The 20,231-nt window shown below is 35.0% G+C and overlaps 1 protein-coding gene across 1 annotated transcript in view; it reads left to right on the top strand.

Moving 5' to 3' along the window:
• CHSY3 (chondroitin sulfate synthase 3) overlaps nucleotides 1–20,231 on the top strand; it is a 304,868-nt gene that overhangs the window by 171,928 nt on the left and 112,709 nt on the right. The gene's annotated exons all lie outside the window — the stretch shown is intronic.

Genomic DNA, 20,231 nt, shown 5'->3' with positions numbered 1-20,231 from the left:
GACTGAAACAGGATCCAACTTGCATACTCTGGGATGAAATCAACTCTAAATTCTTAACTTAGTTACATCTGCAAAATCCCTTTATCTATCTGAAAAACTCTTTATCCATAAAATAAGATTCCCAAGTTCCAGGGATTTGATATGAATAAATATCTTTGGGGTGGGTGGACATGTTTTAACCAACTACAACTACCCTATAATTAGGAATTCCTTATTCTGTCTCACTTGTACCACAGTACATTACCGAGTTTCAAAAGGTATCATATACTTTTCAAAAGAGTTATCAACATAAAATTAATTTTATTCACATCAGAAAATGAACATATATGTCAGATGAACTTTATGAGAGAAGATTATCTTAAGGTATAATAAAAAAGTATAGTTAATTATAACTTTAAATCACATGCATAAAGCTGTATTTATTAATAAAATCTAGAATCTGAGCCACACTTAAAAACTGAAATGAATATGTACAAACTAAAACTGGAACCAGTCTAACTGAAACTATTCCAAAAAGTCAAGGAGGAGGAATTCCTCCCTAACTCCTTCTGCAAAACCTGTATCACTCTGCTACCAAAACTGGGCAAGAACACAACAAAAAGAGAAAACTACAAAGGAACATCCCTGATGACATAGATGCAAAGTCCTTAAGAAAATACTACCAAACTGAATCCAAAAGCACATCAAAAAGATACTTTACCACAGTCGAGGAGGTTTTATTCCAGGATGCAAGGATGGTTCAACATCTACAAATCAATAAATGTGATTCATTGCATAAACAGCAGTACAAACAAAAACCATAGGATCATTCCAATAGATACAGAAAAGGCATTAGATAAAGTCCAACATTTCTTCATGATAAAACCCTCAACAAACTATGCATAGACAGAACATACCTCTAGATAACAAAGGCCATATACAACAAACCCACAGTTACCATACTGCATGGGGAAAAGTTGAAAGCCGTTTTTTTCCAAGAACTGGAACAAGACAAGGATATCTACTCTTACTTCTTTCATTCAACATAGGACTGGAAGTCCTAGCCAGAGCAATCAGGCAAGAGAAAGAAATAAAAGGCCTCCAAATTGAAAGACAATAAGTGAAATTATCTCTGTTTGCTTATGACATGATCATACACCTAGAGAAGCTAAAGACTCCTAGACTTGATAAACACATTCAGTAAAGTTTCGGGTTACAAAAATCAGTGCACAAAAATCAGTGTGCAAAAATCAGTAGCATTTCCATACACCAATAACATTCAAGCTGAGAACCAAATGAAGAACTCAATCCCACTTACAATAGACACACACACACGTAATAAATAAATGCCTAGGAATACATTTAACCAAGGAGTTGAGAGATCTCTAAAAGGAGAATGATAAATACTGATGAAAGAAACCATAGATAACACAAACAAAAGGAAAAACATCCCATGCTCATGGGTTAGATGAGTCAATATCGTCAAAATGACCGTACTGCTTAAACCAATCTATAGATTCAGTGAAATCCCTCTAAAGTTATCAATGGCATTTTTCACAGAATTGTAAAAAAACTCCTGAAGCTCGTATGGAACCAGAAAAGACCCTGAATAGCCAAAGCAATCCTAAGCAAAAAGAGCAAATCTGGAGACATCACACTGCCTGACTTCAAATTATACTACAAGGCCATAGTAACTCAAATAGCATGGTACTGGTACAAAAATAGATGCTTTGATCAATGGAACAGAATGGAGAACCCAGATATAAAGCCACATACTTACAACCAATTGACCTTTGACAAAGTTGACAAAAATAGTGGGGAAAAGACACCCTATTCAATAAATGGTGCTAGAAAAACAGGCCAGCAATATGTAGAGGAATCTATCTTATCTCTTTGCATATACAAAAATTAATTCAATATGAATTGGAGACTTAAACGTAAGACCTGAAACTATAAAAGTCACAGAAGAAAATCTGGGAAAAATTCTTTTCGACATTGGCCTAGGCAAAGAATTTATGATGAAGACCCCAAAAGCAAATACAACAAAAACGAAAGTAGACAAATGGGACTTTATTAAATTAAAAGTTTCTGCACAGCAGAAGAAATAATCAACAGAGTAAACAGAAAACCTGCAGAATAGGAGAAAATATTTGCAAATTATGCCTGTGACAAAAGACAAATGTCCAGAATCTATAAGGAACTCAGACAATGCAACAAGAAAAAGACAACTCCATTGAAACCTGGGCAAAGGACATGAAAAGTCATTCCTCCAAAGAAGAAGTACAAGTAGACAAAAAACACACGAGACAATGTTCAACATTATGATCATCAGAGAAATGCAAACTAAAACCACAATGAAATAGCATCTTACATGAGTCAGAATGGCTATTATTAAAAAGTAAAAAAAAAAAAAAAAAAAAAAAAGATGTTGGCATGGATACAGAGAAAAGAGAACACTTAGACATTGTTTGTAAGAATGTAAATTAGTTCAGCCTCTATGGAATACAATATGAAGATTTATCAAAGAACTAAAAATAGCACACCATTCAACCCAGCAATCCCCACTACTGGATATCTATCCTAAGGAAAAGAAATCATTCTATCCAAAAGACAACTGTACTCATGTTCATTGTTGTCCTATTCACAATAACAAAGTGATGGAACCAACTTAAGTGTCCATCAACAGTTGACTGGATAAAGAAAATGTGGTGTATATACACCATGGAATATTACATGGCCATTTTAATGAAGAGTGAAATAATTCCCTTTGCAGCAACATGTATGGAGTTGGAGGCCATTATCCTAAGGGAACCAACCCAGAAACAGAAAACCAAATACTAAATATGTTCACTTATACATGGGAGCTAAACAATGGGCACACATGGACATAAAGATGGAAATAATGGACACTGGGGACTCCAAAAGTGGAGAGGGTGAGAGGGCGGTGAGGGCTGAAAAATTACCTGTCAGATAAAACGTTCACTATTTGGGTAATGGGTACTCTAGAAGCCTAATCTCTATCAGTATGCAGTATACCCATGTAACAAGCAAGCACATGTACCTCCTGAATATAAAATAAAATACTTTTTTGACTGAACTTTTTTTATACTTTAAGTTCTAGGGTACATATGCATATCTGTGTAATAATTTTTTAAAATGCAGTGAAATTAAAGTAATTTCTGAGGAAATTCATGTTACTATAAACCAGAGACTTAATTTTTCAACATTAGGTCCAGAGGCTAGTACAAACTATATTTGTTCTATTAATTTGCATATTTGCCAGTTTATGAAGTTTTTTTTTTAGTAAATAACTTATTCAAGCTCTCTATATATCAGACTGAAATAAATATCAAGCATATTTTAAGATATATATTAACTCACAATTTTTAAAACATGTTGAAAAAAATACAGATTTTTTTTACATATGGGATTCAGTGCCCAAATGAAAAACAGACTTCCATTTAAAAGGAAATTTGCATTTGTGGATAATAAATAGCTCCTGGGTTTTGTTGAGTGTGGCTTCTTTTAGCATTCTTTTCTTTCTTATGTTTTAACATCTGTTACGATTCAGCAGCAGAATTTGGTCTTCTATATTAAATGACTACATCTGTTTTTGATTTTTAAATTTATTTTCTTACCATTTTAAAACAAGATAAACTTTACAGTTTTTTATTGTATGCGTGTAATCTGAGCAATAATTTTGTGAATTTATGTCTACTGGCCTGAATCTCATCACGTATTTGATTTGGGGGGTGGGGAGAGTAGCTGAAAATGAAGAAAAAAATAAAGGACTCTCAGCATAAACAGCTAAGCCTTTTGTCTTTAACTTTCAGAGCCCAACTTTCATTTATACTTCTACACTGATTGTCATAAAGGTTCACAAAATTGGATGCATTTCAGTAGTGAAACTGTCACTGTACTAGAATGTTCTTCATCTAATTTTTCATCGTTGTGACATCTGAGATACATATTTGCCTCATAGTTTTATATCTGTCTTCTTGCTTTTTCCCTAAAGTTCCATCTTCATTCCTCTTGAGAACCTTTCATTGTTACTGTTGTCATTAAATAATTGAAGAGGGGGTACTCTCTTTTTATAAATTTAGTATTTTCATTTCCCAGGGGTTCTGTTAGGTCTTAGTGCATTTGTGCTACTACAACAAAATACCACAGACTGGATAATTTATAAACAATATAAATTTATTTCTCACAGTTCTGGAGGTTGTTAAGTCCAAGATCCAGGTGCCAGTATTTGGTGTCTGGTGAGGGCCTTCTTGCAGCATCCTCACCTGGCAGAAGATGGAAGGGCAAGAAAGCAAGGTAGCCCAATGCTGTGTGAAGCCTCTTTTATCTGGGTCTTAATCCCATTCACATGGAGAGGAGCCCTCATTGCCTAATCACCCCTAGAAGACCCCGTTTCTTAATACTATCACATTGGCAACACCTGGATTTTGGAAAAACACATTCAAACCATTCCATGATAATTAGGGAAGATAATACTGATGAGGGTGATTTTTAACAGTAATTTTTTTAAAAGATGATTTAGGAGACATTACTCATATTGACTAAGTTTTCCTTCCTATTCAGACTCTAATAAAAAAGTAGTCACAGGAGGCTTTGCAGATATACTAAGGAAGACTCAGGGACAACTGACTTGCTGTTTGGGCTGGAGACAATCTTATATTTTAAAATGTTTTCGTCAGTAGCCCATAAGATGATAGACATTCGCACCTAATATATTATTAGTGATTATTTTAGGTACATACTCTATATCCACAATGCCCCAGATGTTTTGCACATATTCTCTCCTGTCCCCACAGGAGTCCTGTCATGTAGATATAAGGTCCATTTTACATAGAAAAATTGAAGCTGACAGAAGTTAAGGAGTTTTTACACAATTATACAGTGGAAGGAAGGACTAGAGATAGTCCTATTTATTGCTTTAATTCTTCACTGCCCATCCTTTTTGTGTTTGGATAAGGAAGGTGGTTTTGAAATAACTTTTACTTGCTCTAGGCAAGTTTCAGAAACAAACCTACTTCTATGGCACATGTTAAGAATTTTAAAAACAGTTCAAATAATTTTGCTCAATTTGGGAAACAGTTGAAAGTCTTGTCTGCTGTTCATTGACTTCACATTTTACATAATGAGTATACATGTTTAAATCTGCATATGCCTGACTCATCCAGAGCCTAATCTCAGAGAATTCTCAAGAGCAAGGGCTGCTCCCAGAATTCTTTCAAGTGATTTGTAGGATCTAGAAAGTTAAGTCCAAACGAAGTCATTCACCATGAGAAAAGAGAAAGTCTAGATAGATTACCAAATAATCATGCTGCACATGAAATGCTATTTGCTTTTGCTTTTTCTAGAGCTGCCTTTGTATTAGATTTAAGGATATGCCTCTCTAAGGAGCTGCCTAGGGGGAATATTTTTATTGTGAACAGTCAGGAACCCAAGTATAGTTTCTACTTTGCACACATCAGTTTGCAAAAGTAGTTTCTTTCTCTTCTTTTTCATTACCCTCTGTGCATTGATTTCCTGCAGATGCTGTGAATAGAACTTGGTTTCTGTAACTCATTCATTGGGAAGAAGTCCTTTATTTTGCTACTACGGAGCCGACAGATGCCAAAGCCTCAGAACTGTTAAATTTATTTTAAAATGTTGTCTTTTTTTTATGATGGTTGTTTCAATTTTGCCTGTAAAATATGAACTTAGTGTTCATTATTTTGAAAGAATAAATCCACTTTAAAATAAGAAGAATACCTTTGCTAGATATTAGCAACTTTGACATTTAGAACCAGCTTGTAAAATTCTCTCTTAACAATGTCTGAATATTTATTGAAGATTTAGTGGTAGCCCTTGGCCTCTGTTTAGTAGAAATTAAAAACAAAACAAAACAAAAAACACCTCGTGTAGGCCATTGGCCCTTCATCTGCTCCTTTCCTTAGAATTTCTGATTATGGGGATTTTCGGGTACTTCATAGAAATTGAGGTTGCTTCTCAGAATTGTATGGAGTACCCTCTGGTCCATCCTCTCTATGACCCTTTCTATTGTCTGGGGTAGCTTCTTGTTCTTGGGTGAATCTGAGAAACTGGTGAAGATCACAGACTACCAAAGACTGTCCCTGAGAATCTTACTGATCAACTTCACAACTCAAGAAAAGCTGGTTAAGTGTAAAATATCTAAGATAGCACTACTGTGTCACCAGTTTAAAAGGTTCAGACGAAGTTGTATTTCTAGTCTGACATTGATCCAGTTTGTGAATATGCTCCTAAATTTATTGTCTGACATCATTGTTTAATCACAGCCATTCATCGACTTTTCCAGTTTGGTGAGACTCCAGTTTACTAAACTGAAATGTCTGGTTCACACAGTCTCCTCCCCTGTCACATTGGTTCAGGGCCCACAATTTTTTTAAATTCTGAACAATGTCCTTGTTCATACTGCTTTATATTACATTAAGATCTCCCCAGCCTATTTTCAGGTCATTAACTCTTTATTCCCAAACACATTTTGGCTTCTATCATGGAAAATAATCCAAAACTTGGAACACACCGTGTTCTGAGACTACATCAACACAAAAAGCCATGAATCTTTCCCCTCATTTCTCCATGCTTCTTCAAACCAGCATTTTCTACTGTTTGTGTCAGAGGTTTCTGCTACTCATTACTTCCTTTTCAATACCCCGTTCCTGTATCTCTTTCATTTGTCATATTCTAGAGGATTATTGAATTCCTGACCAAAATCATCTGTTATTATTGATTTTGTACACAACTATGCTGGGTATTATTTCAGAACACTCTAGGGATAATATTTTGCTGCCCCCAAAATAATAGAGCATGCTGAAGCCAGAGAGGCCACCGAGAAAACCTCCCTCCTTTTGAATACTATGAGAACTAAGGAGCATAAAAGTTAAGTGACTTTTCCAGAGGTTCATAATTAATTAGTAGCAGGATGGAATTTGAACTTAGGGCCTCTAGCTGTAAGTCTGATTATTTTTATATTGTTCCATTCTCCAAACAAAGTGAAACTGGGGTGTATAGTATAGTAGGACTTGACTACCCCAAGGGGATTTGAGAAAAAATTAAGCATAGCATCGTTAACCAATCTCAAGAATTCCATCCAATCCTCAGGTTAGTAAAGCTTTTCTTGGTCCTATCTCTATTGTTATTACTTGTTCATAACTTGCATAGCAGTTTGACATTAGGTGACTTCGTTATATAATGTAACTTTTCCATGGAGAAAATAAGGAGTCATCTACTCTGAGTATTTAGGCCAGGAAAAGGCGTAAGCTGCAGGACCAGCCAGGGAGCACAAAAGCAAGCCTCACTGTCGGATGCTTCTCAGCACCCTTCAGGATCTGGGGTCTGTGATAGGCTTATCATGGCTATTTCATCAGGAGTGCTGTTTTATCTCATGCTTAAGCTACTGCCAGCAAGGCCAGGGTGCTAGATTCCTTTCTAGTGATCTGCTAATGTAAGAAATGTGTTTCATAATAGTGCTTTAGAATTTTGTGAACTAGCACCTCAGTTTATTCTCCTGTCTGCATTTCATTTTTATTTTCTTTAAGTGTGTTTTATACAACACAGTTGTACAAAAAAGGCTGTGATGACTTTGGGTGGGAAATAATCCTTTACTAAAGTTTTCACATCTTAGTTTGCTGAAACTCACAATTAGGACTTTCCAATAACAGTGAAATAGCTCTCTCCCTGAAGCCTTCTCTAATTCCACTGACCAAATAGTTCTCTTCCTCATATGTACTACAATCGTTTTATATCCTGCATATTTCTCTGTGAATTTGTCAGCATTTTATATTTTCATTAGATGTGTCACCATAGTTCTGTTTTGTAACATGGTTTGAAATACTTGAAAAATTGTCATATCCTTTTCAAACTTAGTTGAAGAGTTTGTACACAATGTGTGCACTCAAATTTTATTTTCTAATTGAATGCCTCTTTGAAGTAATAAAATTTTGTTCACTCTCCCAGCTTCTCAAATGTAATGAAAGCATGATTCTAGAATATTTATATAAAACAGACTTTTTTAGTGGTAGAAATGTTTGTTTAGCAGAGTTAAAGCAGTGAAGATAACGTGTGCCACCTCTGTACTCTATGGTGTTGGGCTTTTAAAAGAGAAAACAGCCACTCCTAGAGAAGATCCAGGGAAGGCAGTATGCTCAGAAGAAAGAGGTTAGAGCAATAAGATGAGAATAGGTTAGAACAAGAAGGTGAAAGGAATGTTTAGGGTAGAGTTTGAGAATATGAGTGATTATGTATGTTTGTATATCTGCTTTTTTGTTTACATGATTGTGATATCAAAGACGTCGATTATATATTTTATTCATCTCTGGGTTCCACACATCTATCACAATAAAGCATTGTTGAATGATTTAATATTATATAGGTTATCAAAAGTAAGTGTAGAACTTTTTACAAAAATAAATCCAAGCCATAGTTTAGGTCTATGAAAGTTTAATGTTTGTTGGTCTGTAAATAACTTTTCCAGTGAATAAATGGATACTGGGCTCATAAATGTCCAGGCAGCTGTAAATATGTATTACATGTAACTATCTAATGTTTAAGTTGCCATCACCTCTTCTCACCCCTTCTTCAATGTTCCCTGTTTCAATATTGAATTTAATTTCATTTGTAATTCTTTATTGGTTTTCTAGCCAAAAACTAACTGTCATTATCATACACAGAGCACCACCAATTTCTGTTAATTAGCTCTATAATTGCAAGTGAAAGAGCTGAATACACTTGAGTTTCCCATGAAAATTAAAAAATAAGATGGAAAATCCACTAATTGCCCATTTCAGTTTCAGAAGATTTCATAATTACCAAAGCATCTCTCTGCTGCATTGAATTGATGCCTCTGACTGTCCATGATGGTCCAAGTGCTCACAGGGTGGGCTGTTTTCAGTTGTGCTGATTTCCTGTTTGTCAGTAGTCACCAAGAAAACCCTGTAAGAAAAATACTACTCCCCTAAAGAACAACAACAACAAAAAAAACTATACAACAAAATGTCTACTCCCTTTCCTAGTACAGAAACCTTTGTGGGGAATTCACTTAACATCCTGAGTGTGTATTGGGAGGATTGCCAGAGAGCAAATGCATGCCAAAGCACGAAAGTGCAGTAGAAAATATGAGGCAAGTTCATAGGAATAAGTACCATATAGCAATTCCTTATGAAAAACACCATTTTAAATGGTATGAGTCTGTAAAGACATTTTCTAAAAGCTTTCATCAATCATAGTGGTACATGATGCCTGCAGTCAACTTATTTATAGTCTGCCACTGTCAGGTTCTGGCTCAAAGAGCTGATATTTCACTTTCACACATTTATATAGGTAGTTCAATAACAAGTAGAAAGCAAATTTGTCAAGGAAAGGGATTTGGTTTTGCTCCTTTTGGCATCTACAAAGTCTAGTAGCAGAGTCTATTGCCAATCTAGAACTCAGTAATTGTTTTGTGAATGAATGAATAAATGGGTGGAAGACTCAAAATATGTATGTATTTCATTGTGTTTATAAACATCTTGTCTTAGACAATCCATATTTTCTAGTAGGTTACCCAGGGTTCAATTACCTGTAAATCACATTAGCTGAGGTTGAAAACATAAGCACTACTTAACTCCTTGTATGGAGAATGTTATTGAAGAAGCAAAATAGTGCAAGTTCAGACCTGTCATCACAGCCTCTGTGGTGATCATACCTAGCCTGTGGTCATCTTCTCAGATATGGGGCATAAATGCATTTGAAGCTATAAGACTACATAAACAGAAAATTACTGTGAATATTGATCTGTGACCAATAAAATGAACAGAAATGAAACATACATTTCAATCTTATTAACTTAAATAAACCAAGACAGAAGAAGAGTGTATGGCAAGGCATGGTGACTCATGCCTGTAATCCCAACATTTTGGGAGGATGAGATGGAGGATCGCTTGAGCCCATGAGTTCAAGACCAGCCTGAGCAATATAGTGAGACCCCCATCTCTATTTTAAAATATATATATTTTTTAAAATAAATAAATAAAAAGAACTTACATGGAACAATTTTCTCACATAATTATTTTGTTGACATGCCATGGCCTATTTGGTAAATGTATACATACAAATCTTTGCTGACTTAGCTTCTTAACATTTCTTAATTTTATGGCTTTCTTTGCGTAGTATATCATATATGATTTGAATCTTCACTATTGCTGCTTTTATTGGATTGAAGTTCTAGGGAACATAGCATATTCCAGACTGCTCTAGATTCATCTAATGGGTAGAAATCTCTGATAATATGGAAAACAAAAGATATTTATGTTATCTTTATGTTTCTACTTCTTCTCACCAAATCTTTGTCTTCTAAATTAAGATTTTAGAGAATTCCTCTGTCATAAATTAAATGATTAAGTACATTTGATAATTTTGGTATCTCACTAGGAGGTACTTTATTACCATTTCTACTGTAGCATTTGCATTTAATATTGACATTTATTTTAAATAACATTTTTGATGAAACTTATAAGATGTAGGCATATATTTCTATTTCTTTGAGGATTATAGAATTAGAAACACAGAAAAGATCACATATCTAAGAAAAACATACCAATAATAGACATAATGAAAAATTAGATCTTGTAGCTGTTTTACAAACACAGTCCACTCTTTAGAACTTCAGAAACATCTTTACACTCACTGTTAACCGATAGGAGTACTACCTGTGAAAAGACTTCTCTTCATGAAAATTCTAAAGAAGTTTTTATTCTTTCATTTGGATTACTGTTATGTATTCATTGTCATATAATGTTAAAAGAAATGATAGACATTATACTGAATCAAGCAATTTGAGTTGTTCCCAGAACTGATGATATTTGATTGCTAGTGGAAACTGAGATATCTGGTTTTCAGACTAAAACAAGCTAAGCCTAGGACAGAGTGATTGAAAGGCAAAGAGCTTAGATAAATGAATCCACCACGTCCAGCTTTCCCTGATACATCACAGTAAGTTTTTTGTGGATTTTGGTGTCAGAAAATCATGAAATGAAAAACCTTCTTAAGTACAAATGTTCAATTAACTATAAAAATCATAATGCAGTGTTGAAATATTGAAATGACTTAATGCAATTAGCTTTATTGGATGTTGAAACTGGAAATAATTTTAAGGTTAATACTCAGTTATTTGACTAAAGGCCCTATTCCTCATTTATTTATTACAGTCATATAAAAATAAATTCAACTTTTACTACTTTGATAAAATATACGGATATTCAGTACTGTTGAAGTGTTAATAAAAGTAAGATAAATCTTTATAATGTTGAAGCTGTTTTCAGCAGACAGAATAAACTCGTTAGGAATAAACACAGTAAGAACAGTGATATTTTGACTGCTTTAAGATTCATATTTGTTTTATTGGTACTTCAGAAAGATTGGAAGTCATTTTGATATTCCTTTTTATTTGCATAGAGAAGGGTTTGTAGTTTTTATAGATAAAATTATATAGGTCACTGTGTTCATTTATCTATATATGTCTGTGCCATTTAGATAGATTAGATAGAGAGACAGATAGTAATAGATAGCGATGCTTTTTCGAGATTATATCAGTTTAGCAGTGTGGTATCCAATCTGATGCCCAACATTGGAAATAAAGGAACCCAATGCTCTATCTATAATAAGGCTGTTGAGCTCCAGAGAGCTGCATAAGCACATCTATTGTTTTGTAGCTAACTTGGAAATTAGTAAATGCACAATTTTATAACTATATATAGGAGAGAACACTTGTCACCTAAAATATTAATTAGTTCTTGGTTGCCTGGACTTTTACATTTATATGTTTGTATGAAAATGAAGGTTTCACGTGCAAAATAAATTTTCAAACCTGATATTTGTATTCTGTCAAGAGAAGAGCTGAGTCCATCCTCTGAAGTTTGGACAGTTTAAATAAATGAGTGAAAAGACCCATATCTGTGTGAGAAAACAAAACAGTTTATTTTGCCTCGAATAACTGCACAAAATATAGCTGAGAAAAAAGATGACATTATTGTATTTCATTGTGTGTGTGTGTTTGTGTGTGTGTGTGTATGTGTGTATACACATATGACATTTTCTTTATCTGTTTACTCCTTGATGGGCAGTTAGATTTCTTACATATCTTGGCTATTGTGAATAATGCTGAAATGAACATGGAAGTTCAGATAGCTCTCCAATATAAAAATTTCAATTATTTTGGATATATACTCAGAAGTAGGACTGATAAATCATATATTAATTATGTTTTTAGATTTTGAGGACCTTTTGTATTGTTTTTCAAAGTGACTGTACTAATTTACAATCCCAGATTCCCTTTTCTCCACATTCTTACTAACATTGGTTACCTTTCTCTTTTTGATAATAGCCATTCTAATAGGTGTGAGGGGATATCTCATTGTGGTTTTCATTTACATTTCCTCGATAATTAGAAATGTTGAGCATTGTTTCATGTATCTGTTAGCCATCATGTCTCTTCATTTGAGGAATGTCTGTTTAGATCCTTTACCCATTTTTAATTAAGGTTATTGTTTTCATAGTATTGAGTTTTTTGAGTTCCTTGCATATTTTTGATATTAACCCATTATCAGACATATGGTTTGCAAATATTTTCTCCCAATCCATGGTTGTCTCCTCACATTGTTGTTTTCTTTGCTATGCAGAAGCTTTTTAGTTTCATGCAATCTACCCAAGAAATCATTGCCAAGAGCAATGTTTTTGAGATTTTCCCCTATGCTTTCTCCTTGTAGCTTTACAGTTTCAGGTCTTACATTTAAATCTTTAATTCATTTTGAGTTGATTTTTCTGTGATGTGAGAAAATATTTTAATTTTATTCTAATATCATTCTTCAGCATGTGGATATCCAGTTTTTCCAGCATCATTTATTGAGGAGACTGTCCTTTCCCCCATGTGTGTTCTTGGCACCCTTCTTGAAAATATATTGATAGTAAATATTTGGGTTTATTTCTGGGCTTTCTGTCCTGTTCCATTGGTCAGTGTGTCTGTTTTTATGCCACTACCATGCTGTTTTGATTACAATAGTTTATAATATATTTAAGTCAGGAAACATGATATAATGCCTCCAGCTTTGTTCTTTTTGCTCAAGATTGCTTTGGCTATTCAGGGTCATTTGTGGTTCCATGCAAACTTTAGGATTTTTTTCTATTTATATGAAAAAATGGCACTAGAATTTTGATAAAAATGCATTGAAATTGTAGCTTGCTTTGCGTGGTATGGACATAGTAACAATAATAATTCTTGCAATCTCTAAACATGGAATACTACGCAGTCTTTAAAAAGAAGGAAATTCTGCCATTCATGACAACATGAATTGAACTAGTGGACATTATGCTAAGTGAAATAAGCCAGGCACAAAAAGACAAACACTGTATGATCTCACTTATATGTGGAATCTGAAAATGTCAGTCTCCCAAAAACAGTGTAAGTAGAAAGATTGCTACCAGAGGCTGGGAGAAGGGCGGGATCGGAAAAGGGAAGATGTTGATCGAAGGGTACAATTCAGTTCAGTTAGACTGGAGGAATAATTTTTAGTGATCTATTGCACTTCATTGTGACCACAGTTAATAATAGTGTGTTGTACATTCAGAATTGCTAAAAGAGTACATGTTAATGTACTCACACAAAACGATAAGTTGATTGGATGATATATATGTTAATTAGCTTGATTGAGTCTTTTTACAATGTATACATAGATCAAAACATCATATTATACCCCATAAATATACACATTTTTGTTCAATTAAAATAAACTTTTTTTTTTTTTTTTAAAGACAGAGTTTCACTCTGTCACTCAGGCTGGAGTGTGATATCATGATCTCAGCTCACTGCAACCTCCGCCTCCTGGGTTCAAGCAATTCTTCTGCCTCAGCCTTCCGAGTGGCCGGGATTACAGGCACATGCTACCACACCTGGCTAGTTTTGGTATTTTTAGTAGACATGGGTTTTCATCATGGTGGCCAGGTTGCTCTTGAACTCCTGACCTCAAGTGACCCACCCATCTCACCTGGATCAAAAAGAGAAAGATAACAAATGTTAGTGAGGCTGTGGAGAAAAGGGAACAATTGTTCACTGTTGGTGGGATTGTAAATTAGTACAGTCACTTTGAAAAATGATACATAGGGTCCTCAAAGGGTCTTCAATGTTCTGGGATTACAGGCATGAGCCACTGTGCCTGGCCAAAAATAAATTTAAAAAAGTAAAAATGTCATCATTGGCTAAACTTTATTGAAATCAACTGAATCTTACATTGTCATATTAGATAATCTATTGTATATTATTTGCAATACATACTTATGTTTATTTCTTATCTGATTTCATAACAGACTTTAGTGACAGGCGTGGTAGAAACATCACCCTGTGTCACAGACTGGAGAGGTGAGATACAGAGTTTGAAGTGAGAGCCACAAGTTCATAGAACTCATATGTAAACAGCAATATTTTTCCAAGTGGACATCAGACTACTTTGTTTACCTGACTTTTTGTTTTCATGTCTGTGTCCTAGTGAAATCATATCACATTGGAAGATTTAACAATTATCCTGCAGCTAGAATAGATTTTTTTTTTTTTTTTTTGAGACAGAATCTCACTCTGTCACCCAGGCTGGAGTGCAGTAGCACGAACTGAGCTCACTACAACCTCCTCCTTCCAGGTTCATGTGATTCCTGTGCCTCAGGCTCTTGAGTAGCTGGGACTACAGTTGCAATACATGATACCTGGCTAATTTTTGTATTTTTAGTAGAGATGGAGTTTCAACATGTGGGCCAGGCTGGTCTCAATCTCCCAGCCTCAAGTGATTCACCGGCCTCAGCCTCCCAATGTGCTGGGATTACAGGCGTGAGCCACAGCCCTGGCCGTACAACTTTTTTTAATAGTATACCACACTAGAAGATATGGCGCACATTCTTAAAAGATAGGGTAACAGAGTAGAATAAAACCGTTAAAACATAGGAAATGAGAGGATTAATTTGATATAACCAAATTTGCTCTCTTAATATTTAGGAACTGCTGAAATTAAAATATTGATATAATATGGCATTTCTACATGACTTCCACAATGTCTACTTATGAAAGATCCAACTATTTAAAAGGAAAATATTTGGAATACTTTTATTCATTGGTTCTGAAAATAGGGGACAGTTTTCTATAAAAATGCTCTTGAGAGAAAAAATAATTTGTTAAAGATTATAAGACTGTTCGTTCCTTCAATTTTTACATTGACATAATGTTCAATACTGACAGATAAAAATAACATATTTAGGATTCAATACTTGTTGAATGCAATTGGAAACTTGCTTTTATGCCAAATGAAGAGGAAAGTTGATTTTTTAGAGTAAACGGTTGGAGTTATATAAACAAATACATTAATCATAATAATAATTAAGCTTTTTAACTTAATAGCCACATGACTAATGACTAATAGCCACATGACAAGTTACCCCTTGTTCCTGAGCTATATTTAGTTTTATCATCTGTAGATGAAATAAAAATTCCTTTCTTACTGAAATACTGTCAGGATTAAGTGGAAAAGAGGGCTTTCAGACTCCAGAGTGACACCCATTTACGGTGCTATTTCTGTTTGTTTGTTAAAACCACTATTACTTTTTTTCCAAGAACAGAGAAGGGCCATTGTGGTCCACCTACCTTAAATGCGCTTAAAATATTTCAGGCTTAGAGAGGGATACATCCAACTCATTATTCTCCTTGCTTTATAGGAAAAAGTCAAATACCTTCTTTTTATAATCTTGGGCTTAAAATTTAAGAGAAAGAATCCTTTTTAGAATGTTCTGGTGCTCAGAATATTTTTAAAAGAACTGAAATATAGTGATAATACAATAAAGCAATATAAAATTCAAAGAGATGAGTCTCTATTCATATATTATATACTTTAATTACTACAGCTTATGCAGTTGTATTAATTCTACTAAAAATATTCCTGTTTGAAAGTACCCAATGCCTTTCTGTTCATTTTTATTTAGGTTTTATGGAAGAACATTTTTCCTTTCCCATTCATTCAAACTATTATTTTTCAAGTGGCTGATACACAGATAAGACATTATGTAGGCACTATGAAAATACAAAGACAAAACACCTCTATGCAAATAAACTAGAAAATCTAGAAGAAATGGATAAATTCCTGGACACGTACACCCCCCAAGACTAAACCAGGAAGAAGTTGAATCCCCGAATAGACCAATACAAGGCTCTGAAATTGAGGCAATAATTAATAGCCTACCAACCAAAAAAGTCCAGGACCAGATGGATTCACAGCCAAATTCTACCAGAGGTGGAAGGAGGAGCTGGTGCCATTCTTTCTGAAACTATTCCAATCAATAGAAAAAGAAGGACTCCTCCCTAACTCATTTTATGAGGCAAGCATCATCCTGATACCAAAGCCTGGCAGAGACACAAAAATTCTAAAAGAATTTTAGACCAATATCCCTGGTGAACATCAATGCAAAAATCCTCAATAAAGTACTGGCAAACCGAATCCAGGAGCACACCAAAAAGCTTATCCACCATGATCAAGTGGGCTTCATCCCTGGGACGCAAGGCTGGTTCAGCATACACAAATCAATAAATGTAATCCAGCATATAAACAGAACCAAAGACAAAAACCACATGATTATCTCAATAGATGCAGAAAAAGCCTTTGACAAAATTCAACAGCCCTTCATGCTAAAATCTCTCAATAAATTAGGTATTGATGGGACGTATCTCAAAATAATAAGAACTGTTTATGACAAACCCACAGCCAATATCATACTGAATGGGCAAAAACTGGAAGCATTCCCTTTGAAAACTGGCACAAGACAGGGATGCCCTCTCTCACCACCCCTATTCAACATGGTGTTGGAAGTTCTGGCCAGGGCAGTCAGGCAGGAGAAAGAAAGGGCATTCAGTTAGGAAAAGAAGAAGTCAAATTGTCCCTGTTTGCAGATGACATGATTGTATATTTAGAAAACCCCATCGCCTCAGCCCAACATCTCCTTCAGCTGATAAGCAACTTCATCAAAGTCTCAGGATACAAAATTAATGTGCAAAAATCACAAGCATTCTTATATACCAGTAACAGACAAACAGAGAGCCAAATCAGGAATGAACTTCCATTCACAATTGCTTCAAAGAGAATAAAATACCTAGGAATCCAACTTACAAGGGATGTAAAGGACCTCTTCAAGGAGAACTACAAACCACTGCTCAGTGAAATCAAAGAGGACACAAACAAATAGAAGAACATTCCGTGCTCATGGATAGGAAGAATCAATATTGTGAAAATGTCCATCCTGCCCAAGGTAATTTATCGATTAATGCCATCCCCATCAAGGTACCAATGACTCTCTTCACAGAATTGGAAAAAACTAAAGTTCATATGGAACCAAAAAAGAGCCCACATTGCCAAATCAATTGTAAACTGGAGGCATCACACTACCTAACTTCAAACTATACTACAAGGCAACAGTAACCAAAACAGCATGGTACTGGTACCAAAACAGAGATATAGACCAATGGAACAGAACAGAGCCCTCAGAAATAATACTGCACATCTACAGCCATCTGATCTTTGACAAACCTGAGAGAAACAAGAAATGGGGAAAGGATTCCCTATTTAATAAATGGTGCTGGGAAAACTGGCTAGCCATATGTAGAAAGTTGAAACTGGATCCCTTCCTTACACCTTATACAAAAATTAATTCAAGTTGGATTAAAGACTTAAATGTTAGACCTAAAACCATAAAAACCCTACAAGAAAACCTCGGTAATACCATTCAGGACATAGGCATAGGCAAGGACTTCATGTCTAAAACCCCAAAAGAAATGGCAACAAAAGCCAAAATTGACAGATGGGATCTAATTAAACTAAAGAGCTTCTGCACAGCAAAAGAAACTACCATCAGAGTGCACAGGCAACCTACAGAATGGGAGAAAATTTTTGCAACCTACTCATCTGACAAGGGGCTAATATCCAGAATCTATAAATAACTCAAACAAATTTACAAGAAAAAAACAACCCCATCAAAAAGTGGGCAAAGGATATGAACAGACACTTCTCAAAGGAAGACAATTATGCAGCCAACAGAAACATGAAAAAATGCTCATCATCACTGGCCATAAGGGAAATGCAGATCAAAACCACAATGAGATACCATCTCACACCAGTTAGAATGGCAATCATTGAAAAGTCAGGAAAGAACAGGTGCTGGAGAGGATGTGGAGAAATAGGAACACTTTTACACTGTTGGTGGGACTGTAAACTAGTTCAACCATTGTGGAAGACAGTGTGGCAATTCCTCAAGGATCTAAAACTAGAAATACCATTTGACCCAGCCATCCCATTACTGGGTATATACTCAAATGATTATAAATCATGCTGCCATAAAGACACATGCACACGTATGTTTATTGTGGCACTATTCACAATAGCGAAGACTTGGAACCTACCCAAATGTTCATCAATGATAGACTGAATTAAGAAAATGTGGCACATATACATCATGGAATACTATGCAGCCATAAAAAAGGATGAGTTCCTGTCCTTTGTAGGAACATGGATGCAGCTGGAAACCATCATTCTCAGCAAACTATCGCAAGAACAAAAACCAAACACTGCATGTTCTCACTCATAGGTGGGAATTGAACAATGAGAACACTTGGACACAGGAAGGGGAACATCACACATTGGGGTGTGTTGTGGAGTGGGGGGAGCGGGGAGGGGTAGCATTAGGAGATATACCTAATGTAAATGACGAGTTAATAGGTGCAGCACAACATGGCACATGTATACCTATGTAACAAAACTGCATGTTGTGCACATGTACCCTAGAACTTAAAGTATTAAAAAAACTTTTAAAAAAAATTTTTTAAAGAAAAATACAAAGACAAAATATTTATAAATCTTGACCTCAGATTGCTTAGCATCTAGTTGGATAAAGGTAAATCAATTTCATATGTATAATAAATGCAAAAAGCAAAGAAGCTGGGAGTGCCTTGAGGAAATGAAGCAATAGTGCTCGCTGTGTCATCTCCATGGAAGAAAGGGACATGTCAATGGCATTAGATCAAGTAAGGCAAGTGCCACCTTTTCATATACGCCAATATAATTCATTCATATTTCTGGTGATTATTTCTGTTGCTATCCCAGTACCTCAAATTCAGTGATGTACCAGCGTTTATCATGTTTTCAAAAAGTACTGCTTCCTCTTGATCTAATTTTCCTTTTTAGGGGAATTACCACCTTCTTAGCTATCAAGGCTTAAAATCTTGGTTATGTTTGACCCTTCCCTCATTCTCCATTCTCAAATCCATAGGGCTAGGGATCCATGTCTTCTTTGAAACTATACTTATCTGTTGCCTTTCTGGTCCCAGCCTTGCCTTATCCTGACTGCTCTCCACTTTGTCAATTTACCCTATGCCACTGTATTTCTATGCGCTTACATATATATTTTCCTCTACCTGGAATGCCCTTCCTTAACTGTTTTTTGAGAGCTATAAGCATCTAACTAAGAGGTAGCCTTGTCCATGAACCTTGTCTGTCCTCTTTCTTACTGCATACCTTCACTTCAGGACTCCCCGCCCTCCCAGCTAAAACTGAATCTTTTTTTTTTTCAAAATCCATGGCCCTCAATTTCTACCACTATTGCGATCTTATCGCATTCTATGCCACATTATAATTATCTGAGAACATACTTTTTTTTGTAATTAGGTTTTAAGGCCCTAAAGAAAAGAAACTTTTTTTTTTTTTTTTTCCATTTTGGTATCCTGCATCTTATAGAGTAAAATAGTAATAAATGTTTGTGTATCAATGACCTAACAGATAATTTCAGACAAATAATATAACAGCATTTCCTCGAGATTCAATATTTTAAAAAATATTCCTACATGCACACTTCGTATGTTCTCTAAAGAAAAAAATATGTTAAGATACATACACACAGGATTTTACTTTTCTTGAAATTTTCTCTTATTGTTAAAAAAGAAGGACATCACTTTAATAATGCTACATTACTCTGAAACTTTAAATGTAAACTTTTGGGAGTAGGGGATAGTCAGTGATCTTTCACTGGAGTTAAAATATTTTAAACTACACAAAAGAGTAACATGTATAGTTGGAAGAGGTATAAATAGTGCCCACATATGGCCAGAAGAGGTATGAGGCCTGGTTCACATTATCTTTAAAGTTCTACCCATCCCCCACACCGTCAGTGATTCTGCA

The sequence above is a fragment of the Trachypithecus francoisi genome, unplaced genomic scaffold (genome assembly GCF_009764315.1).
Source record: "Trachypithecus francoisi isolate TF-2019V2 unplaced genomic scaffold, Tfra_2.0 Lachesis_group2, whole genome shotgun sequence".
NCBI lineage: Eukaryota > Metazoa > Chordata > Mammalia > Primates > Cercopithecidae > Trachypithecus > Trachypithecus francoisi.
Note: the sequence above shows the minus strand (reverse complement) of the source record. Positions and strands in the feature narration are given on the sequence as shown.